Source organism: Lepus europaeus, chromosome 3 (genome assembly GCF_033115175.1).
Source record: "Lepus europaeus isolate LE1 chromosome 3, mLepTim1.pri, whole genome shotgun sequence".
NCBI lineage: Eukaryota > Metazoa > Chordata > Mammalia > Lagomorpha > Leporidae > Lepus > Lepus europaeus.
This window is the reverse complement of record NC_084829.1, coordinates 134,491,603-134,516,556: the sequence shown is the minus strand read 5'-3', so window position 1 is coordinate 134,516,556 and position 24,954 is coordinate 134,491,603. Positions and strand designations below refer to the sequence as shown.

At 43.1% G+C, this 24,954-nt stretch overlaps 1 pseudogene; it reads right to left on the bottom strand.

The window, feature by feature from the left end:
• Window positions 1-1,865: 1,865 nt before the first annotated feature.
• On the bottom strand, window positions 1,866-12,516 carry LOC133756669 (UPF0415 protein C7orf25-like; annotated as a pseudogene).
• Window positions 12,517-24,954: the final 12,438 nt, after the last annotated feature.

Genomic DNA, 24,954 nt, shown 5'->3' with positions numbered 1-24,954 from the left:
GCGCTCCGCCCTCACTGTTGCAGGCATTTTGGGAGTTAGCCAACAGATGGGCAATCACTGTCTCTCTATGTATCTATGTATACATCTCTATCTCTGTTGCTCTGCCTTTCAAATAAATAAAAAAATAGATGAATGAACTTTTAAAAATCCCACTGAGGAGGGCATTGTGGTACAGTGAGTTAAACCACCACTTGGGATCCCTGCATCCCATACAAGTGCTTGGGATCAAGTCTCACCTCCCTTTCAATCTAGCTTCCTGCTAATGCACCCTAGAGGTAGCAAATGATGGCCTAAATACTTGAGTTCCTGCTACTCGTGTGGTAGACTCAAATGTAATTCTTGGCTGTGGCTTCAGCCTGGCCCAGGCCTGGCTGATGCAGCCATTTGAGGAATAAACCAGCAGATGGAAGATATCTCTCTCTCTGTGTGTGTACCTCTTGCTTTCTCTATGTCCTTCTGCCTTTCAAATAAATTGAAAAATAAAGAGAGAGGGAGAGAGAGAGAAAGAGAGAGGAAAAGGAAGGATGGGAGGGAGGGAGGGAGGGAGAGAAAAAGGGAGGGAAGGAAGGAAGGAAGGAAGGAAGGAAGGAAGGAAGGAAGGAAGGAAGGAAGGAAGGATTCTTAAAATCCTATCAGTTCTACAAAACAAAGCTAAGTGAGCATTATTTGTGAGCTGCTAGAATTTGGGTTAGGAACTGAGACTACTAGCCTATTAAACAGCTGTATATCTAGACATCAGATCTAAGCAGTCCCCAGTTGTCAGACAATGCAGCCAAGGGCAGCCCTCCCTCCTCTTCAGCAAAATCTGGGTCTGGATCAATAACCCTCATGGGACCATGAATGAGCAGTCATGGCTGTGGTGTGTTGAAATTTGGTACAGTGTAAGAGTGTGGAGGTTATGAGACCTTTAAGGGGTGTTTGGGTCATGGGGGCTCTGCTGTCATGAAGGGATTAGAGCCAATCTCCTAGGACAGACTGGGTTAATTCTTGAGGGAGTGAGTGAGTCCTCACTCTTGAGGGACTGCATCAGCACCACAAGAGCAGGTCGTTGTAAAGTGAGACAGCTCCTCCTGTCTTCCCTCTTTGGCTTCTGCCCACTTGCTCTTCCGCCTCTCCGTCATGTTACGAGGCAGCTCCAGGCTCTCGCCAGATGAAGCTGTCCAATCTCAGGCTTGCCTGCCTCCAGAACCACGAGTTAAATAAACTTTCCTTTATAGTCTACCCAGACTCAGGAATTTGTTTACAGCAGCTGGAAATAGACAAAGACACAAATAAATAAGAAAACATGGTGCATCCCTTAGCGTGACGCGTTCACTTGCTAACAATCAACCAACCAAAAACCTCAATGATAAACAACAATAATATCAGTTCTCATGGATCTGTGGGTCAATTAGGGGTTAGTTGATCTAGGCTGGGCTTCACTGAGTATGTTCCTCCATAGAGGTGAATATTTTTAAACAACAACATATTTCACTATACACACAAAAAGCATGGAGATTTCTAGAATGATTTATAGAACCAGAGAAAGCCTCATGATACTAAAAACTCAAAAGAAAAATAAAAGGATACTTCTAAAAAAAGGTTTATTATTGATTCCAGAAAAAAACTTAGCAAACACTTAGGTTTAAAATGACATGGCCAGCATTAACTAAGACCAGGAAGTTATAAAAGGAAAGGTTAAATTTTTAAAAAAGGGACATATGGAGACAATGAAAGTACAAAGATAATGAAACATTTTAGTGTAATTTAAGGGTTCCAAGAACTACTTTTATTATAGCCCTTCCTCCTTACCCTCTCAATTTAGATGAGAAGGCCCAGCCCTGGGTACACAAATCTATTTTCCATGACAATATTTAAAGAAACCATTAGTGTTCACTGTCAGTTGCAGTCTTTTGGTAAGGGGGTGCTGAGGGCCTCTTTACTCGCAGTCAGTGCTCTGGGCTGATAGAGAAACACTGAATACAACACCATGGATATTTACAGCGGTGATGAACCCACTAGTGGCAGTCATCATGATGGCTTTTAAAGCATCTCTTATTTCCCAAATTGTTAATGAGGGCTGTTCATTTCTGAACTGACCCTAGTCTCAAGACATATTCATTCAGAAGGTTTATCTGGCACCACATGATCATGCTGACTTAGCAATCATAGTCCTATCCCCACCCCACCCAGTCCCTCCTAAGGTGTCTAGAACAAAATGAAAATCCTTGATAACGGGATCACAAGCAGACAACTGAATGACCTTCATAAATGCCTCCAGCTGAGATGGAACCCGTGCTTCCTCACCTGCACTGCTTGTTCAATGAGCACTTTTTCTTTGAAGACAAAATGCCTCCTTAACTGAGGGCAGATAAAAGGTGATGTAAGTCAGTGTCCAGATTTACTCTCTTTTGCACACAGACCCTCTAGTCTCTGAAAGAAACCCAACACTGCTTGCTCTATTTTCTCCATCTACTCTGCCCATCTGCAAAACTTCAGACCCTTTGTCCTCTGATCTGCCCTCATTCACTTGTAGCTCTAGCAGAGAGTTGACTGCTGCCATGTCTCCTCTCCCAGATATATCTGTGTCTTTAACCTCTCCACCATGGGGCTGGAGACACTGCTATAAAATGCACACATGAGACAAGGATTCTTAGACAGCACTGGCTGCTGCTGCGTGGCCTGGAAGAAGGCTTCAGCCTGCTCAATGATGCCTTTGTCACCATATTTACCAGATGTTACAGAGAGATCTGCAGCCTTTCGGCCAATGGCTTTCACTCAAGAATGACCACCATTTGCAATTGCACTCACCACGGGGTCTGCTTTTTCTCCCAGACATGATGGACACTAACAACTTCTTCCACGTTTCTTCGATTGATTCCACGGTGGTTCTCAGGTAGCTTAGGTTAATGCTCTGTGAATAGGATCCTTCAATAGCTACTTTCCCAGATTCTACTGTCTATGACAATTTTAATTCTAATTTCACTTTGCTGCACAGCTTTGCACCACTTTCTATGTCAGCTTTTCTTGATCTAGAAAGTGATTCTGCTCTCTTACTCAGTTCCTTGGCTGTGATTATATGTTCACAGAGCCTGGAGTGTGATAATGAAATATCTTAAGTGAAGCTAAAATGCAGAAAGAGAAGTTTAAATCCATTTTTTAAACATAAAGACTAGAAGACTTGGGGACTGGCGCTGTGGCTTAGCTGGTAAAGCTACCACCTGAGGTACCAGCATCCTAACTGGGTACCAGTTCGACTCCTGGCTGCTCCACTTCTGAGCCAGATCAACTGCTAATGGCCTGGGAAATCAGCAGAAGATAACTCAAATGCTTGGGCCCTGGTACCCATGTGGGAGACCAGGAAGAAGCTCCTGGCTTTTGGTTTCAGCATGGCCCAGCCCTGGCCATTACAACCATTTGGGAAGTGTACCAATGAATGGAAGATCTCCATCTGTCTCTGACTTTCTCTGTAACTCCGCCTTTCAAATAAAACAAAATATTTTTTTAAGAAGAGAGAGAGGAGCCGGCACTGTGGCGTAGTGGGTTAAAGCCCTAGCCTGAAGCTCCGGCATCCCATATGGGCGCTGGTTTGAGTCCCGGCTACTCCACTTCTGATCCAACTCTCTGCTATGGCCTGGGATAGCAGTAGAAGATGGCCCAAGTCCTTGGGCCCCTGCACACACATGGGAGACCTGGAAGAAGCTCCTGGCTCCTGGCTTTGGATCGGTGCAGCTCCAACCATTGCAGTCATCTGGGGAGTGAGCCAGAGGATGGAAGACCTCTCTCTCTGTCTCTACCTCTCTCTTTCAAATAAATAAAATAAATCTTTAAGAGAGAGAGAGAGAGAGAGAGAGAGATTTGGTATGAGATAGAACACAATCAGTAATATATACAGACATAGTTTCAAAATGAAAAGATAGAATTCATGATATGAACTGAAGTTCCTTGAGGAAAACTCAGGCAGTTGAAAGAAGCAATAATTACACACGTTGTCCAAGGAAAAAAGCTTCCTGCATTGAATCAATGCCCAGTAGACAAAGGCTCCCAGGAGTTCAGCTGTATGTAAACAAGAGTGGTTTGTGGACTTGTTTCAGTGAAGAACACACACCATGGGAACTGTGGGGCATGCCAGTAGGAGGGTGGGAGAAAGGCTTCTACACCTTGGGTTTGCACTAAGTGGTTTGGAGGAAAATTCAGGTAACTAAAGTTTTCCTCTGAACTTGATGCTGTCAGAAGGAAATGTTGCTCCATTACTGGTATTTGTTAGTTTCCCAGGGCTACTATAACCAAGCACCATAAAGAAAATGACTTTCAAACAATGGAAAATTTTTGTCTTACAGTTGTCAAAGCTGTAAGTCAAGATTAAGGTGTCAGGGGGACCATGCTCCCCCTGAAGATGCTGGGGAAGCACCTGTCCTGAGCATCTCTCCTGGCTTCTGGTTCCCTGACTGTGGCGGAGTCACTCCAATCTACATGGAGTCTCCCTGTGTGCATGTGTCTGTCTAAATTTCCCCTCCATACAAGGACACTGGTCGCATTGACGTAGGGGCCCATACTATTATGGCATGACCCCATCTCAACTGAAAAGTACAATGACCCCGTTTCCAAACAAGTCACATTCTCAGGTACTGATGATTAGGTCTTCAGCATGTGGATTTGGGGGAGGGAAGGAAGACACTATTCACTTAGCAACTAGTACATTAGCGAAATGTATCTAAAGAGGATAGAACAAGGCTAAAACTACAGCTGGTAAGGAAGAAGTAACCATTTAGACTAGGAGAACGTTTGATCATTAACGTGGCTTGAAGACTGTTCATAGCTATGTATGTATTCAGGCATGAGTACAGAATGGCCTTGTTTTTGTTCTGATCTGTTCTGGTCACAGAAAGACCTTTTCCAGTGTTGATATTCTGTGAAATTGTTTTTGTGCAATGGAAAAGGACAGAACTTCACTGTGAATGCCAGCTGTGAATGTTAGCAAAACCAGGACCTAATTGATGGTACCAGGCCAGCTCTCTGCTCTCAGGGTTGCTTTTCTCATTCTCCATCACCTTCTTTGATCCAGGGCAGATGAAATCAGGGTCACAGGACATTAACCTATGGTTTCTGGAGCTTCACCACTGCTAAAACTTTGCTTATTGGGAAGTTTTCCAGAGAACATAGTTTATATTACTATGTTTGAACTATTTAAGATGTCAAGTTCTCTCTTATAGGAACATAACTCTCCTTTGAGTACTGTAAAGTTCTTTTTTGTTTCTTTAACACAAATGCCAACTTGACTTTGGTTTAAGAATGACCAGTAGAAGATAAAGCAGAAAGTGTGCTTTCAGAATTGATGAGGTGGTCAATCCCTATGTTACATGGAGAGAGAAAGGCTGGCACTATTCCATGACAGTCAAGGGCAGTGTGTCTGCTTAGCTGTGCTCAGATGGATAGATGGAGCTGTAGAGAGCTTGTTTCATTAAGGAAGCTCTGAGTTACTGTGACAGTGAGAATTGTTTCTTTCTAGTGTTTCAGCAAGGATGAGAGGATAGATTCTGAATTTGGTCACTATTGAGAAACTTAAATTACAGCTGTATAAAGCTTCAGATTTATCAGTGGCCAAAGCACAGATAAACTTATTCTAAATCAGGATGGAGGGAATGAGCTGTTTTATGCTATTACCAAGTGCTAAATTAGATGCCTCATCATATTTTGGCTATAAATTGGATAGGAATATAATTCCTGACAAAAAAAAGTCTTTCATCATGAAATGTGTCAACATGGAACATTTTATGAATGATGGGAAAGTTTAGGGCTAAAGAAAAAAATCAAGACATTGCTTGAAGAGCAAATTCCATTGTTTGCTAGGCATGTACTCAGAATTCCTTTAAAATATGTAACCAGAATGAGCTCCACTGAACTCTAAAAATCAGTTCCAGGAGTCTTCATCTATATTGTATTCTTGTCACATTATTGATGACTAAGAACCCAGTTCCACTTTAGCAAGATATAAGCAAAATGGCTTGTCCTCTGTTACTCCCACCTGCTTCCTCCACCCCATCCTTCCTATACCTCTTAAGAAATTCCATGAAACAGCTTAGAAAAACAAAACTGCTTCTTAATCTCCTAACTTTTCAAAATATTTATTTATTTATTTGAAAGGCAGAGTGACACGGAGAGGGGACAGACTGGGTTGGCGAGCAGGAGAGAATTTTCCATCTGCTATTTCACTTCCCAAACAGCCACAACAGCTGGGGTTGTGCAAGGCAGAAGCCAGGAGCCAGGAACTCCATCTTGTTCTTCCATGTGGGTGGTTGGGCCCTAAACACTTGGGCCATCATCTTCTGTCTCCAGGGTCCGTTAGCTGGACTGAAAGGGCAAAGGCACTCAGATATAGAACTCAGATGTCTCAAACAGCAGCTTACCCTGCTGGTCCACAGCATCTGCCCCAATTGTCTAATACGTGCTTAATAATTTAAACTCAAAAACACAAAACAAGATTCTGCAAGCCCTGACTTCAGCCACCCTCTTTCCTTCTGAGCAAAACTTTAGCTTCTTATCAGCAATCAATCCGTGGTCCCAGGATGCCCACTCATTTTACCATTAGTCTCAGTCAAATACGCTTGCAATGGTTAATATTCAGTAATACAAGTTTTAAAATCATAATATATGAGGAACTGAAAAGAGCTCATGGAAAGCAGAAGCATCTTCAAAAAGGTCATGTAAAATCCAGACTATGAAAAAACAATGCTTGGATTTAAAAATTTTGTTGCACCAAAATAAAGTGATTTTTAAATTCTGTTTTCCCAAAACTTTTTTAAATGCCCTTGTAGACTAAGCCTTGATGTCAGCAATGCTGTATTATGTGGTATTTGGGTAGCCTCTGCATTGAAATAGTATGATATAGCTGAAAGAATCCAACCATGGTTTGAATAGGTTTTCATTCTTTATGGGCGCAATGAGCTTTGGCAAGTTTTTCGATGCTCAATTTCCTAATCTATAAACTGGGGATAAAATTGTAGTTTGCAAGGACATATGAGGTAATGAATAGTCATCAAATATGAGTTTTCTCTTTTTTTTAAGGACTTACTTATGATTATTTGAAAGTCAGAATGACAGAGAGAATGGTCTTCCATCTACTGGCTCACTCCCCAGGTGACCACAATAGCCAGGGTACAGCCAGGCCATAGCCAGGAGCCAGGAGCTTCATCCAGGGTGAATGCATGGGTGGCAGGGGTCCAAACACTTGAGCAATCTTCTGCTGCTTTTTCCAGGCCATTAACAGGGAGCTGGGTTGGAAATGGAGCAGCTGGGACCCGAACTGGCACCCACATGAGATGACAGCATTGCAGGCCACAGCTTTACCCTCTACACCACAGCGACAGCCCTTTCTTTGTCTTCTTGCAAGAGTATAATAAGGCAATGGATAGACATCTATTGTTAGTGGTTTTTTCTTTCTTTTTCTTACATTACAAGTTTGTGGCAAATGATGTCTGAGTGACGTGTTTCCTCACCTGCATCCAGGAAGAAAGCACGTCCATGGATATATTTGTAGCTCTGTTTTTACACTGGTATTTCTGGTAGCAAAACCATTTTGGAAGAAGGAAAAAAAACAATATTTGATGTCTGTCATCCATTATTTCATTTTATCCTTGCAACCTACCTTTTTATTCCCACTTTATAGATGAGGAAATCGGATATCCAAAAAAAATACCTCAGGCCATCCTGAATGAAAGCCTATTTTGAAAGTCATACTGGGCCAGCTGTAGCTTTCAGAAAAGGAAACATTAAGAATTGACTATTTTAGGGGCCAGGGCCGTGGCTCACTTGGTTAATCCTCTGCCTGCGGCGCCGGCATCCCATATGGGCGCCAGGTTCTAGTCGGGGTTGCTCCTCCTCCAGTCCAGCTCTCTGCTGTGACCCGGGAGGGCAGTGGAGGATGGCCCAAGTGCTTGGGTCCCTGCACCCGCATGAGAGACCAGGAGGAGGCGCCTGGCTCCTGGCTTCGGATCGCCACAGTGCTGGCCTTGGTGGCCATTTGGGGAGTGAACCAACAGAAGGAAGACCCTTCTCTCTGTCTCTCTCTCTCTCACTGTCTATAAATCTACCTGTCAAATAAATTTAAAAAAGAAAACAAACAAACAAACAAAAAAAGAATTGACTATTTTATATCTGGCCAGAGCTGCATTTTTCCAAGATTTCTTTTTTGTGAACATAAGATTATTGAACTCCTGTGCTATATGTTCAACAAATAAAAGGGCAAAGAAGATAGAAATCTTATGTTATCTTCCCGCACCCTTATCAATGCTGAATTTTGAACCAATCCACCAAAATGCTCACTATTTAAATTGCCATGCAATTTTCAGAAGGGGAGCAGAATACATTATTGGAATGTTAATTAACATTTCCTCTTAATTCTATAGGAAACCTGAAGAATGGGAATTGTTTTTCTTTCTTGGAAACTAGACTCCAATGCTATACTCCATAGCCTCTGAGTATTTTTACTGCAAAACTAAAGCCAGCTGCTCAGAATAAGCCTTTTTCTGCCCCCAGCAACCTGCAGGCTCAGCTTTTGTCCAGGAAGGATTGCATTTGGGAGGAGGGACAGGGATACAGGTAGTATTGGTTCCAGAGCTTGATGAGAAATTGGTAGTTTGGGGCTCATGATAGACAAGTATTTGTGCCCCAGGAGAACACAAGATCTTTGAGGTGGCTCATAGCAGACAGAGGAACTGAACCCTAATGGCAAGGGCAATGCATGGAACACATCTTTCTTGGTGTTTGCTCTCACGTGGTGAGACTTGATTTGAGTCAAACTCTTGACCCCTCTCCACTCATCACTGTCAGTCCTTCTGGGGACTGGGGGGAGCTGTGCCCTGGAGAAGCCCTGAGGGAAGGAAGCAGGCCGGCACACCCCAAGTTTCCTCAGTTTCTTTCTGTTCTGCTCTGCTGTCAGTTTCCCAAGCTCTGCCACAGTGCAGGACTGCAGTTGTCCAGAGCAGCCTTGGCTGCTGTGTGAACCTAACACCGGGGCCAAGTCTTAGCAAACCATTTGGCCATTCTCCCAGCATAGCTTCATCAGTACCTGAAGTGATACTTTGATCTCCTTTAGTACCGTTCCTGTGCCAATATCTCCATTGATCCTGAACTCAAGCAGGTGAGAAAAGGCAATACTGTGTATTGACTCCTTCTGACACCAGTAACAATGGATCATGGACCTATTCACTTTGCTTAAATCACTCAAATATTCATTCATTTACTCGACAGGTATTAATTGGCTGGCCACAGGGTGCTATGCACAGACTCAACAATGGGAAAAGGGCACATGAATGCCCCAGCATGATCGATACATTTAGAATAAGTGATACAATCATTCTCACATGTAAGTCCTATAATTAAATTCACAACTGCAGCTAATCATTTTAATGTATTTTGAAAAGATGACTATTAATTGCAAAAGTTAGAAATGGATAGGAAGAGAAAAGATACGGCATTCTGTTGAATTATGTGGCACTATGTGGACAAGGAGTCATAGATCACCCATCTGCACGTAGTTATCCTATCACACAGAGGGAGGTGGATAGACTCTAACCTCAAGTATATTTAATTCAAAATACAGAAGGTAGAAAATTAAAAAACAAAGTGGAAAGCTAAAATGTAGCTCTTTGTTATCTTCAGACAAACTTTTAAACTTTGAACAAAGAAATAAATTCAAATATGTTGATTCCATGAGAATCAGATTTAAAGTAGTCTAAATGGCTGCCAGGCCAAAATACCATATTTCTGAGGAAGGAATATTATTCAATCTAACACAATAACAGAAGATCAATTATCTTCCTTAAGACCTTTGGGGAAAACAAAGCATTTCAGCCCCTCTATTTGGCTCATTTCAGAAACTCCAAAGAAATAGGTTTGAACCTTAAAATGGTAAAGATTGTCAGTATTCTCATTTTTAATTTTTGTCTAAGACTAGGGCCAAATGCCAAAAGCACTTAAAAATTGCCCATTCTCTTCTCATTTGCTATAATGTTTGCCAAATTCAAAAGTGAAGAGCAAGAAATAGCTTTAGTTCAGTTAAGATTTTTTAAAATAATGTGAAGGAAAAAGACATGTCACTGTGCCAATTTTTACCATGCTCTAATCAAAGAGAGCTGGATTTAATTTGCATAATAGCTGTCACAAAAACTTGTTCCTTGGCAAGTAGCTCTGACTCTCAGCAAAGTCATGAAGTGGGCGAATTCTGCCTCGGCCCATCTAGGCCAACCTACTGTGGCCTGGGACCTACTCCAGCCTCTAATACAGTGTAGTCTCACTATTTCCCTACTAGAAAATTCCAAATTGAGGGTTGGAGGCTTTTTCAAGCATAACCTTATTGCAATTTTAAGGATATGTAGATAAAAATATGGATGAACAAAATGATTTATGAGAAGACTTCAATATGATCTGTGTGTGTATCTGAATTCAGACATCATATTGTGCCATAGTGTATTTGTTTATATTTCTGAACCTCCTATTAGACTAAAAATTTGGCAGCACAGACTCTGTCTTATTCACATTTGAATCCTTTATTGCTACCTTAGGTCATGGCATTTAGTAGGTGATTAAGTTAATTCTTTTTAATTTTTAATTGACACATAATGATTACATATATTTGTGGGATATAGAATGATAATTTCCTTTTCTTTTTTTTTAACTTTTATTTAATGAATATAAATTTCCAAAGTACACCTTATGGATTACAATGGCTTTTTCCCCTCCGTAACTTCCCTCCCACCCGCAACCCTCCCCTTTCCCGTTCCTTCTCCTCTTCCATTCACATCAAGATTCATTTTCAGTTCTCTTTATATACAGAAGATCAATTTAGCGTATATTAAGTAAAGATTTCAACAGTTTGCACCCACATAGAAACACAAAATGAAAAATACTGTTTGAGTACTAGTTATAGCACTAAATGACAATGTACAGCACATTTAGGACAGAGATCCTACAGGAGGAGTAAGTGCACAGTGACTCCTGTTGTTGACTTAACAAATTGACACTCTTGTTTATGGCATCAGTAATCACCCTAGGCTCTTGTCATGAGTTGCCAAGGCTATGGAGGCCTTTTGAGTTTGCCGACTCTGATCTTGTTTAGACAAGGTCATATTCAAAGTGGAAGGTCTCTCCTCCCTTCAGGGAAGGGTACCTCCTTCTTTGATGACCTGTTCTTTCCACTGGGGATCTTTCAAATAGTTTTTTTTTTTTTTTTTTTTTTTTTGCCACAGTTTCTTGGCCTTCCATGCCTAAAATACTCTCATGGGCTCTTCAGCCAGATCTGAATGCTTAAGGGCTGATTCTGAGGCCAGAGTGCTGTTTAGGACATCTGCCATTCTATGAGTCTGCTGTGTATCCTGTTTCCCATGCTGGATCATTCTCTCCCTTTTTGATTCTATCAGTTAGTATTAGCAGACATTAGTCTTGTTTATGTGATCCCTTTGACTCTTCGTCCTATCATTATGATCAATTGCGAATTGAAATTGATCACTTTGACTAATGAGATGGCATTGATACATGCCACCTTGATGGGATTGAATTGGAATCCCCTGGCACGTTTCTAACTCTACCATTTGGGGCAGTCTGATTGAGCATGTCCCAAATTGTACAAGAGAATGATAATTTCAAACATAAATACAATTTGTTTAATTTTTGATGGGTTAAAAATGACTAAATGTCTTCATATTTGGACATCTCAATGATGAACATGCTGTCTCTATTCATCTAAACTCTTTCCTCTAATTCTCATCTCATCTTTTCTCAAAAGTCACATTTGACATTGGATCTGAGCAAACAGAATGGAACTGTAACTTCCATGGAGTGCAGTAAGAAAACCACAACTTTATTACTGTTCTTTGTTGCCCTCCCAGATCTATTTCTTGTCTGCCTGTTGGATAAAACCTAAGGCTGGTCTCAAGAATCTCACAATAACTCTCAGAAAAAAAAAAAAACAAAAAAAACAAAAAAAACAAAACAAAACAAAAAAAACTCCAGTTACATCTAGTTAGTTGCTACATCTAGTTTTATGCAATGACTCCAAACTCTAAGTTTACTCAAACTTTTCCCAGCTCAAACCTCCTCAGGGCTGGAAATCAGCAAAAGGAAAGAGGGGTGTGGTCAGAGTATGTCCTTTCTTTTTCCTTGAATGTTTCTCTACAACAGATGATCTGGGGTGATAACAGAGAATGAGTTATAGAAGCTCCAAGCTGCAGTGCACTTGTGGGTTCTGCAGAGACCCCTATGGGACCTCTTATTGTCCATTCCATGCACTTTCCAGCTGAACGCTTGTGACAACCCTCAGCTTCAGCACCTGCCCCAGAGGGTGTTCCCGTACCCTGACACCACTGCGACCCCCTCACTTGGCTGCTCCTCTGTGTAGGGGTCCTTTGCGATGGGTCCAGTTACAATCTTCACTGCCCAGGTAGCTCCTCCTGGGCTCTCTAGCCTTGAGTTTACTGCCTGCTCCCATCCCAGCCCTATTCCTTTCCCTGTGACTTCAGCTGAGCCTTTTAGCTTCGGCATCATAGCTATGGGTCAAACACACAATCGCATTTAAGACTTATCGGGCTTTCCAAGTGTATTTTTGAAGACTGTCTCAGCAGGTCTCAGGGAAAGGGAAAACATTACCCTGAACATCCCGAGATCTGGGGCTGCGGAGGGAACAATGGCTGAGCCTGCCGCAAGTTTTCTCATAGAAATGACCTCTTCAGCTTCAGCCTCATATCCTTTGGTGGACGTGAGGATAGGGAGTCATGGCAACAAATATCTGAAGAGTGAAGGCCAGATTGCTGCCGCCCAACCTCCAGAGCACAGAGCAGCCAAGCTGACCATCACCTTTGCAGGTTCTGTACAGGGAGCTCAGCACCAGCTGAGGAAAGCTGGAACATTGGCCACCTATTGTTTTTGATTCAGCTTTTGAGGCTACAGTGGAAATTGAGAGCCAACAAGTTCTATTTTAACATTCAATTTGAACACAAAAGGCAGGGTTCATGGTTCATGGCCTATTGTTTCAAACCCAGAGGCTTTTAAAATACTGCAATGAGGTTTCTGGGTGCAAAATAAAAGATGAGGACATGTGCTATCTATAAGGAGTAGGGGTGAAAACAACCACATCAGGCAATACACAGACTGCAGATTGGGACTGATTTCTGGCATTCAGAAAGACTGGTTAGTGAGAAGTGAGAAGACGCGCAATCTGAGGACGCCCAGGAAGAGGCTGCAATGGAAGTGGGAGCTGTTCCTCTGCCTAGCTGCTGGGAGGCTCTAAGCCTAGAACGGGAAGAGACAAGAGCAGCAAAGGCAGGTATCAGAAGTCTTTCTGGTCGGCGCCGCGGCTCATTAGGCTAGTCCTCTGCCTGCGGCGCCAGCACCCTGGGTTCTAGTCCCAGTTGGGGCGCTAGTTCTGTCCCAGTTGCTCTTCTTCCAGTCTGGCTCTCTGCTGTGGCCCGGGGGGCGGGGGGCGGTGGAGGATGGCCTGGGTGCTTGGGCCCCTGCACCTGCATGGGAGACCAGGAGGAAGCGCCTGGCTCCTGGCTTTGGACTGGCACAGCGCTGGCTGTGGCAGCCATTTAGGGGGTGGACCAACAAAGGGAGGACCTTTCTCCCTGTCTAGCTTTGCCTGTCCAAAAAAAAAAAAAAAAAAAAAAAGGTCTTTCTATCCAACAGTAATACAGGTGGCTACTTTCCCATCTATCTTCTCTGACCCTGCACTTCTTACCAAGCAACTGGCCACTACTGTGTTCAGCCCTTGGAAAAGATCCCAGAGTTGTGGTCTCTAAAAAAACCTGATGATCTATCACACTGGGCTTCAGACTCCAATAGGTAGCTCTGGCACATTGCAGTAAAGCCCTGGCATTTTTAAAAAAGATTTGTTTATTTATTTGAAAGTCAGAGTTACACAGAGAGAGGAAGAGACAGAGAGGGCAATCTTCCATTTGCTGGTTCACCCCCCAAATGGCCACAATGGCCGGGGTTGAGTCAGGCCAAAGCCAGGAGCCAGGAGCTTCTTCTGGATTTCCCACGTGGGTGCAGGAGCCCAAGCTCTTGGGGCCATCTCCTGCTGCTTTCCCAGGCCACTAGCAGGGCGCTGGATTGGAAGTGGAGCAATCAGGTCTCAAATCAGCAGCCATATGGGATGCCAGTATCACAGGCAGCGGCTTTACCCACTATGCCCATGGCCAGCCCCAAGCCCTGGCACTTTTGCCGACAACGTTGGCCTATATATTTCCTGCAGAGCTTCCATGGAGAAGTAAAGCCTGGCACTTGGTGCACGAGCACACATACACACATGCCTGTTTTGGGAACGCTATTTTAGGGGAAGAGAGATGCACAATAGCTTTGGAAGTTGCGCCAGCCACAACCGTTAATCAGCCTAGATGTCATGATGTGGAAATAAGAAAGGACAGCCAAGGATCAGCAGATCGGCATCAAAGGGATCTGACAAACACCAGAGGCTATGGCTATTATGCATGGTACACAACCAGAACAGAAAGTTCTTGAGACCCTAGTTGCTCAACATCCTGAAGAGAGGCAGGTGCGATCTGTGGTGCAGACGGTTGCTCTCCTTTGTAAAAAGTGGACGCAATGATGAGCCTGAATGTGAGAAATAAATATCTTGACCTCAGGTATAAGAAGTCTGAGATCAAGTGCCAATTACCGTCTCGTGGAACCTGCTCCTACACAGTGCTGTGAACGCAGATGCAAGACACCATCATGCCCCGTCTCCTAACTGTCTCCTTTGGCTTAACACAGCCTTGCCCTGCCTTTGTGATTGTTCAACCGCTTACTAGGATTAACTCACCGAGAGTGGTGCAGCTGACCCTGTAAGGTTCTGATCACTGGACCCATGCAGTTATTTGTTTCTAAAATAGACATCTTTTTTTTTTTTTTTTAAAAAAAGATTTATGTATCTATTTGAAAGGCAGAGAGTTACAGAGAGAGAAGGAGAGACCAAGAGATAGAGAAATATCTTCCAGGCACTGGTTCACTCCCCAAATGCTCACCACAGCCAGGGTTGGGCCAGGCTAAAACCAGGAGTCTGAAACTCCAGGGATGTAGGGACCCAAACACTCAGGCCATCTTTAGCCACTTTCCCAGGTATAGCAGCAGGAAGCCGAGTCAGAAGTGGAGCATTTATATAGGATGCTGGTGTTGCTTAACTATGGTACCCAATGTTGGCCCCTAAAATAAGACATCTTGATGTCCAGTCTTTTCTGGAGGAGTTTCTTTCTCGGAACCCTAGGCCCCGGCCAGAAAGTAAATCCCATGTGTACAGAGCCCATCATCATCAAAATTCCCTAAAGGACACAATCACTGACCAATTAAAGGATTTGCCATGAGCACGGCAGACCAGCCAGGAATTTGGACACAGGCTGAGCACGCACCTCTCAGTCCCAAGTTCAGTCTCTAAGAACTTTCACCTTTACCCCCTTGGGGGAGTCCAGGGATTAAGCCATAGCTGCCCAGCTCCTTGATTTGTGCTCTGCAAATAAATTCCACCTTTCTTCCACCACTCCATGTCAGTGGTTGGCTTTCTAAGTATCAGAACACTGGATCCAGACCCAGTTTGTGGTGTTCTATTGCAACTTTTCCAACCAGTCTTGGGGGTTGTTCTGTGTCAATAGGAAGTGCCAGCTGCCAACATCTGGAGAACTGAAGGTGCCTGCTATCACGAGAAGTTAAATTGGGTACCACCTTCCCAGGGGATATAGGATATCACTTGATTACATGAGAGAATTCAGGCCCCACCCTCGGAGGCCTGAGCAGCCAGCCTCAGCTAGCTTGTTGCTAAGCTACCAAGAACAATTTCCCAAAATTAGTGATCAAAAGAGAAGGACCAAGAGGAATAAACAGAATGACTAATTCTGGAGAAATCAAAGTTTGCCCAGGAAACCCAAGAGATTTTTTTTTTTATTTTTTTTTAACTTTTATTTAATGAATATAAATTTCCAGTGTACAGCTTATGGATTACAATGGCTTCCCCCTCCCATAACTTCCCTCCCACCCGCAACCCTCCCCTCTCCCGCTCCCTCTCCCCTTCCATTTGCATCAAGATTCATTTTCAATTCTCTTCACATACAGAAGATCAATTTAGTATAAAGGTTTCAACAGTTTGCACTCACATAGACACACAAAGTGAAACATACTGTTTGAGTACTAGTTATAGCATCAAATCAAAATGTACAGCACATTAAGGACAGAGATCCCACATGAGGAGCAAGTGCACAGTGACTCCTGTTGTTGACCCAACAAATTGACACTCTAGTTTATGGCGCCAGTAACCACCCTAGGCTGTCGTCATGAGTTGCCAAGGCTATGGAAGCCTTCCAAGTTTGCCGACTCTGATCATATTTAGACAAGGTCATAAAAGACAGAGTGAGGATAGTAACCAATGATCCTAAGAGTGGCATTTACCAGGTTTGAACAATTATAGAGCATTAAGTGGGGAAGAGGACCATCAGTACACACAGGTTGGGAGTAGAGCCATTGGTGGTAGAGTAGAGGTTATGATTACAAAGGAATGAGGCCCAAGTACGCTAGACAGGGTCTAGAACAAAGGACAGAGTCATTATTAGAGGAGCTAAGAAAGGTGCTGTCTAAGCTACAATTAAGTTTTCTGATTGAGAGGCAAATAGAACCTGACAGAAGGGGCTTAATAATAATCTGGTGGGCTTTAGGCCTTGTAAGTTAAGAGGCCCAGACCTACCTATCTCTTCACATGGGGTATATCCTAAGGGAGGTGTGAACCTCCTAGGGGAAGGCACTCTGTTGACTTTCATTACTTGGCTGGGCTGGGAGGAGAGCTGGCCAGGTAAAGGCAGGGGGGCATCTCTAACAAGAAATTTACAGTTCTGCCTGCAATGTTGCTGACCCTACTTGACCACACCCTCAGCTGCAGTGGTCACTTTGGAAGTTGGGCTGAGTGAAGGGCTTTTCAGCTTAGAGCCAATAAGATCTGTGGCTCTGACCTGGGCATCCTTCGACTCCAGGGCAGGTCCATTTCCAGTGATCCAACTCTTGGCAGAGCTGCCAGGGCTCTTCACAAGCTGACTTCTGCTGAAGCCCAGGCTTACCACATTGAAAGCCACTGCAGTGGACTGGCCTGTTGGGTCTCCTTGAGGGCAGATCACTGTACAGATCAGCCATTAATAGGCCTGCCACCCATTGCTTCTGATGCCTAGCTTTCTTTTCCTCCTGGTTTGTGTTAAAGCAGACCAGACGATGCAAGTCAAGGGAGTGCCCGTGTCCCATCTCTAATCTTTGGTGGCCTGAACTACAAGTCTATAGTCACAGGCATGTTCTGTAGTAGTTTTTCTAAGGTAGACAATGCCCATGAGGAAAATTATATTCTCACTTTAAAACTTTCTTTCCCTTTGGTCTGAAAGGGAGGTTTTTTCTACTTACTGTATACTTTGCTGATGGCGAAGTGAATCTAGCTATGAGATTATTATTTAAGTTCTTATTTTGGCTATGCTATTACAGAAAAATGTTAGCCATCTCTTTTATAAGGTCTAAAGATTAAATTGTGCATCCTACAGATTCCTTCATAATAGAATTAGTTTCCTACCTTGAAGAGAATAGAGAAATGAAAGAACAAGTTGGGCTTAGAATAGAGAAATGAGGGAGCAAGTCCTAGATCGCTTGCTGACAATAGCAATATCACATGAATACTTAGCAAACAGTTTCAACCATTAGATAACAACTTAAGAAAACATTTACCAGAAGGTCCAATGCCTTCTATAAATTTTAAGAATCATGTATTTGAAAACACCTCTTAAATATCTAACATGGTGTAGTTTGTTTAACCAGTAAACTTAAGCACAACCATCTAAAATGTTTTTAGTTTCTTTCTACCAACACGTTTAAAACATATGATACACAGATTCAGGTCACACAAATTAAAATGTATCTTTGATTGATTTTAGCAGCTTAAATTTATGGACAATCTTCTTCTCTATAAGCCATTTAAAATAAAACTCTTAATAAAATTTCCCCATGTGGACATACAATATGTACACACATATAACATAGCATACTAGACCAATATAGCATTTTTAATAATAGCTTTTAAAATCTTTAACTCTTTTTGTAGATTGCCAATTGATTTGAATTGCTTTTTTAGTAACCTCAGTTAACCATACTTTCTCTCAGTTGGTTCTGCTAATACATTATTGGCTTCATCTGTTTACAGAGCCATCCCAAAGTACTGAATACAATGGAAGTGGCTGGAAAAAGTCCATAGGAACCTATAGGAGGACAGCTAAACACAGAACCAACAACATTGTAGTTTTGTGAGCAGCAAATCATATATAACTGTGGATGACAAAAGACTTTAAGTCGCCATGTTTAAAATTATAAACTCATAGACCAAATTTGATCTTGTTACAAGGTGATTATTCAAATCTTTGAAAATAAGCACATATTTACATAACCCATAGCTCTTAATAAAAATTCAGCTGTTTTTGAACAATTAGAATTTAACAGACATCAAGAGAACATAATAGATTACTTTAACACATTGCTTTGCAGAGCATCAGAGTTTAATTCTATGTCAAAGAGAAATTGAGCTTCCTGTGATCTTTTGCTGTGAGGTTTCCTTCCTTTACCTTCTTTCATATTGGTGACCATGTTTCTGTGTTTCTGTGTGTAAGACATCTTTAAGCATCTTTTGCAGGGCAGGATGAGTGGCAACAAATTCTTTCAGTTTCTGTTTGCTATGAAAAGTCTTAATTTCACCTTCATTCACAAATGAGAGCTTTGCAGGATATAATATTCTGGGCTGGCAGTTTTTCTCAGTACCTGGGCTATGTCTCGCCATTCCCTTCTAGCTTGTAGGGTTTCTGATGAGAAGTCTGCTGTGAGTCTAATTGGAGATCCTCTGAGAGTAATCTGACGTTTCTCTCTTGCACATTTTAGGATCTTTTCTTTGTATTTCACTGTGGTGAGTTTGATTACAACATGTCGTGGTGAGGATCTCTTTTGGTCATGTTTATTAGGGGTTCTATAAGCTTCCTGTACTAAGATGCCTCTGTCCTTCTCCAAACCTGGGAAATTTTCTGCTAGTATCTCACTGAAAATGCCTTCTAATCCTTTCTCCCTCTCCATGCCTTCAGGAACTCCTAGAACTCGAATGTTGGGTTTTTTAATAGTATCCTGTAGATTCCCAACAATATTTTTTAGATTTCTAATTTCTTCTTCTTTTCTTTGGTTTGCCTGTTTCCTTTCCTGTTCTCTGTCTTCTAAGTCCGATATTCTCTCTTCTGCTTCGCCCATTCTGTTTTTAAGGCTCTCTAATGTGTTTGTCATTTGATCTATTGAACTCTTCATTTCATTATGATTTCTCGTCACTATCTCAGTTTCTTGTTTCACTAGTTGTTTTATTTCATTTTGATTCCTCCTTAATATTTCACTTTCACGAGAGAGATTTTCTATCTTGTCCATGAAGGATTTCTGTAGTTCAAGAATTTGTTTTTGAGAACTTCTTAATGTTCTTATCAATTTTTTGAGATCCGCTTCTTGCATTTCTTCTATCTCATCATCTTCATAATCTTGAATTGGGGTGTCTTTTTCATTTGGGGGCGTCATAGTGTCTTCCTTGTTCTTGTTACCTCGGTTTTTGCATTTGTTGTTTGGCATGTTGGAGATATTTGGTTTCTTCACTGTGGTGTTTTTTCTTGTTACACTATGGCTCTATATTAAGTGGACTGTCTGCTTTTGGTGGAGCCTTAGAGGCTTGAGATGAGTGTGGACTGAGAGCTGTGTTTGGTTCCTCAGGGCTGAGGGTGTGTCAAAGATGACACTCCCAGGTTAGGCGTGGTAAATCTCTCTTTCTTTTTTTTTTTTTTTTTTTTTTTTTTTTGATTCAAAAGGGAAGTAATTCCACACAGCTGAACATAATTGGAGGTAGTTAGCAGGCAAATGATATACCCACAGGAGCCAGAGATTGGAAGCTCTTTCCCAAGGACCACACAGGGAATCTGTGCTGCCCTCAGTGTGGGCTCCAATTCTCCTGCAGTCTCCCACTGGGTTGCCAAGTTAGATCCTAATCTCCTGTTATTTCACCCCTCCCCACAGAGTCAGGTTTTTCTGCTAGGCTCAGGGCCGGTGCAGACCTGAGGTCGCCCTGCTTATGTCGTATGTCCAAAATGGCGCCTGCTCTGTCTTGCTCGCCTTTGAGAGGTGAGCGGAGAGAGAGAAACTCGTGTCCATATCGGTCACTTTTTTTTCCTCTCTCTCTTCTAGTTAGCCTGGTGAACTTTTCCCCACGGAGTTTCAAGCCTCGTTCCCTCTAGTCTCCTCTTTCCGCTTGCCCGCCGGTGTCTCGGGCTATTGTGGTTCGGCTCACCTCGCGTTCCAGCGCTGGTGCGTTGAGTCTGCTGCTGGTGTCCCGAACTTGGGCTCCCACGCTCTCCACGCAGGTCCACTGTGAATCACTAGTTCCGGAAGAGTTTCCTCTGCTGTTTCTTCCCCTACTCTTCCTTGACCCTGCAGTATCTCCACTTATATTAACCTGTGTCTTGACGAACTATCAATGTGCTCCCTTCCTATTCCGCCATCTTGCCGCTACTCCCGAGATTTTTTTTTTTTTAATGTCTAGAGAAGACACTGTGCACACCACACTCCCACAATCACACCTGCTCACCTACCTGCCTTCAGGGTAGGAGGGTGAATTGTCAAAGCAGACTCGTGTGAATGTTAGAGCTTATCCCCTGTCACATTTCACTAGTTATTCAGCAACCACAGGCAAGAACCAGGCACACATGTGGTATCTCTTTCAGGAGAACAAGTCTCAGTCTACTTTGAAAATATCTCTCTCCCACCTTCAAATACATTTTGTTTCCAGATTAACAATTGTCTTCTGAATAATCAGTCTATGTGGAATCATCATTTTCAAAGGAAGATATTTATTAAGACATTTACAGTATGTGTCTGTTCTCTATTCATGCTGCGTAATAACGCCATACATTCCAGACTAATTCACATTTGGTGACCTGGACCTGATCCCTTCTCCTTTGGATTCATTTTAGGCTTGACGGAAGAGTAAGTGGTAGAAAACCTTTGAGCTATTGTGATATTGTAACTTCTTATACATATTTTTGTTCTTCATCCTTGGTTCCTGGTGCAATTCCTAAAACCCCTGTAGTTTCCTAAGGGATAAGGGGTATAGGAACATCTTCTTTACTCATTTCAGCCACACATTTTATGTTAATGAGATAACTTTTGGAAAGCCCCTAAAGATGGGGGAGGGGCTAGTTGCCAAGGGAACAGAGCATGTGACTAGAGGGATGGGGCTATTACTGGAGCTGGCTGCAATAGATGTTCTTGTCTTCCCATAAGAAAATAATTTCAGACATGAGACAGAGAGTATGGTAAGCAAGGTAGCAATGTTTAATGAGGTAGAGCATCTGTCAAAACAGGTAGGCATCTCTCCGAACAGTCCTGGGAGAGAGAGTGCCCAATCATTCAGACTAGGGTAAGCAAGGTAGCAAAGTTGAATGCAGAGCATACACCTGGTCAGGTGGGCATCTCAGCAAAGAACTGAACGCTGGGAGCGGTTTGCCTTAGGCTGAGGTTTATAAGGGAATGGAGTCCAGGTTATAAGGAAAGGGGGCCCAGCTCTTCCCATCATTTCTCTTTCCCCTTACCCTCTTCTCCTGGACAAAAGGTTTGAGGGATGTGAAATAGGTGAAATTCTTTCCAAGGTTTTATTACCCAATATTATCAGACTGGATAGTCCATTTGGCACAGAGCAGAGAGGATTCTCCTGTGATGCCTTCCTTGGGGAAAAGGCTAGGACTACCTATAAGGTTGCTGGAGTATGGGCAGATCTTCGTAGTATAAAATACTGGTATGCAAAATAAAATAAAATATAAAATACAATACTGGTCTGCATGCCTTGCTTTCCTTAGCCCCCTTTAACACACATAGGCTAGTTTCTTTCATCCTACCTAACAGAACTATCAGTTGAACTCCCATTAGACCAAAGGGGTGGGAGGAGCTGAGGATTGAGCTAATCATCAGTGACCAATGATTTGATCAACCTGCCCCATGGAGTTGCCAGGAGGGTGCTTACCCAGAGAGGGCGTGTTAACACACCATGTCCTATGCATGTGCCATCTGGCTGTGCTTCAGTTGGATCCTTTTAAAAGAAACCCATAATCTCATAAATGAGTTGTTTTCCTGAGTTCTGTGAGCTGTTCTAACAAGTAATTGCACCTGAGGAGAGGGTGCTGAAAACCTCCAATTTGTATCTGGTTGGTTGGAAGCACAGATTAGAACCTGGGCTTGTGACTGATTTCTTGACTCAGGGCAGTGTTGTGGTACTGAAACTTTCACCTCTAGCGTCTGCACTAATTCCAGGAATACAGAACATCCCCAAAACTGGTTGGTGGAATTGCTATAGAGCCCCCAAAACTGCTGCTTCTTGCCTGACACACAGCAAGCCAATCACTGACTCCGGGGTGGGTAGGGAAGAAGTAGGACTTCATTTGCAATGCAAAAAGCAAGGAACCAGGGAGCTCCATTGCTGAACTCCTTGTAGGATTAAGGATTATGAATGTTATATGTTAAATCGGGGTTGATCCGTGCCTGATCAGCTTGTATCTGGGCCTCTGGTTGGCCCACAGTGCTCTGTGGCCTTCGTTTGGTCAATGATGAAAAGGGCCCATGTGTTTCTTTTGTAATGGTAAAGGGGAGCTCTCATCTGTCTGGGGGCTCCAGGTCTATTTTATTTGACCAGAGCCTGCAAGTTTCTGAGCAGGACTCTGTATAGAGGCTAGCCCTGGGATAGTAGCTATAGAGGTGATCTGAATCTTTGTGACTCAGGGTGGTGGTTGGCCTCACCTTTTGCCACTCTCTTGATTTGATGAGTTTCATCTTTAGGAAGGAGTTCACTTGTAATCCTCAAAGGAAAAAGAAAGGAACTGCAAGCTGAGGGAGAGATGCTGGGGCCTGATAGAGTCTAGATCACAGCCTTAGGGGCGGGTAGGTAGGGGCGTGGCCTCCCAGATAGATAGTACCGGAACTGGATGGAACTGCAGGACACCCAGACATTCATATAGAATTGGGAAATTGCTTGGTGTGGAAACATTCCTGCATATCTGACGTCAGTAGTAGAGAGAAGATAGCAGAGTAGTTCCAGAATAACAGTTTTTTCCACTCAACCATGTGCATGTGAAATTTCTTTTTTTTTTTAAAGATTTATTTATTTATTTAGAAAGATTTATTTATTTACTTGAGAGGCAGAGTTACAGAAAAAAGAGAGAGACAGAGAGAGAGGTCTTCCATCTGCCGGTTCACTCCCTAAACGGTTGCAACAACTGGAACTGGGCCAATCCAAAGCCAGAAGCCACGGATATGTCTCCTGTGTCTCCCACCCACACATGTGCAGGGCCTAAGAGCTTAGGCCATCTTTCATTGCTTTCCCAGGTCATACCAGAGAGCTGGATCTAGCCAGGACTTGAACCGGCACTACACGCAGAGGCTTAACCACTATGCCACAACACCAGCCCCCAAAGTTCATTTACTTTACCTTCGTGTTGAAGCGATGTAGTTTGTTATGTAACCCAACTTAATTAACAACTTTGATAACTAGCAGTGGTTCCTCTCTGTCACCACAAATATTATTAACGTACCTAAGAAGAGGTTTGGTCAAGTTCTATATCGGGGAGTGGGGGGCTGGGAAGGAGGAAACACCAAAATGAACATGCGTAAGCTAAACCTGGAGATGAAGTGAAACTCCCAGGAAATCTTGCCCGCCCTAAATCCTGCCCAAACTCTACCTCATATACACATTCAAGCAGCACACAACCCCTGCTCCATGGAAGCCACCCTGTCTGGCTTTCCTTCTCTTTGCCTTCTCCTAGGCTCTTTCCTCATGGGAAGCTCTGTGGCCATCCCATGGCAAGTATCCCTCTTCATGGGGCTGCCTTCCCTTACACCTGAATGCATTCTCATTTTCCCGCTTGAAGTAAATCTTGCTCATTCACCCACGTCACTTATGCCTCTGTATTGAATTTTTACGTCACGCGGGAGAAAGATTTGGAATAAAAACCAGGATACACGTTTTACAACACCCCTTCCCGTTACCATTCTTCCTCTTACGGGTATATACTAGCTGTGTTCCTGTCCCTGACCAACGTTTCCACTTGTGCACCCCATCCTAGTCCCTCTCGTTTATTTAAGCTTGCTGCTCCCGCTACTGCCCCTCTTCTCTTCTGTGTCACTTTATTGTTTGCTGCTTCTGTCCTGGATTGCTGCCTGCAGCATGCAAACATGGACAGCCTTCTCCCAGCTAAGGGATCCTACCCTGACCCCTGATCCTTCACCTTCGTCTAATGATTGCACCATTTGCCCTGTTTCTCTTTACAGAGAACCCCCTTCCATATATAACTGCCTCTGGTTCCTACTGTTTCCTCTCCCCCCATTCTCCATTGAGCTCACTCCATATAGGTTTTTATATCCATCATGCTATGAAAATCCTTCTTTCCACAGCCATGAGGATCCCATGTTGCTAAATCCACGGATGAATTATCAGTCTTCATCATCAGCAAATAAAACACAGTTCTAACAATATTTTCCACAACTTCTTCAAACACACCCTTCGCTCGACTTCCAAGATACCATGCTATTGTGATTTTCCTCCTACTGCCAAAAAACCAGAGCATGGATTTGTAAAAGATTATTTATTCATTTGAAAAGAGGACCGAGAGAAAGATAGTGAGAGATAGGGAGGGACAGAGAGAATCTTCCATGCACTGGCTCACTCCTCCAAAGTCCACAATAGCAAGGCCAGGTTGAAGCTGGAAGCTGGGAACACAATCCGGGTCTCCATGTGGGTGGGACTTGTGCTGTCACTGATGCCTCCCCGTGCATGTGTTAATGTATTAACAGGAAGCTAGATCTGGAAGCAGAGCAAGGACTCAAGTTCTGGCACTCTGTTAAGGGGTGCAGGTGTCCCAA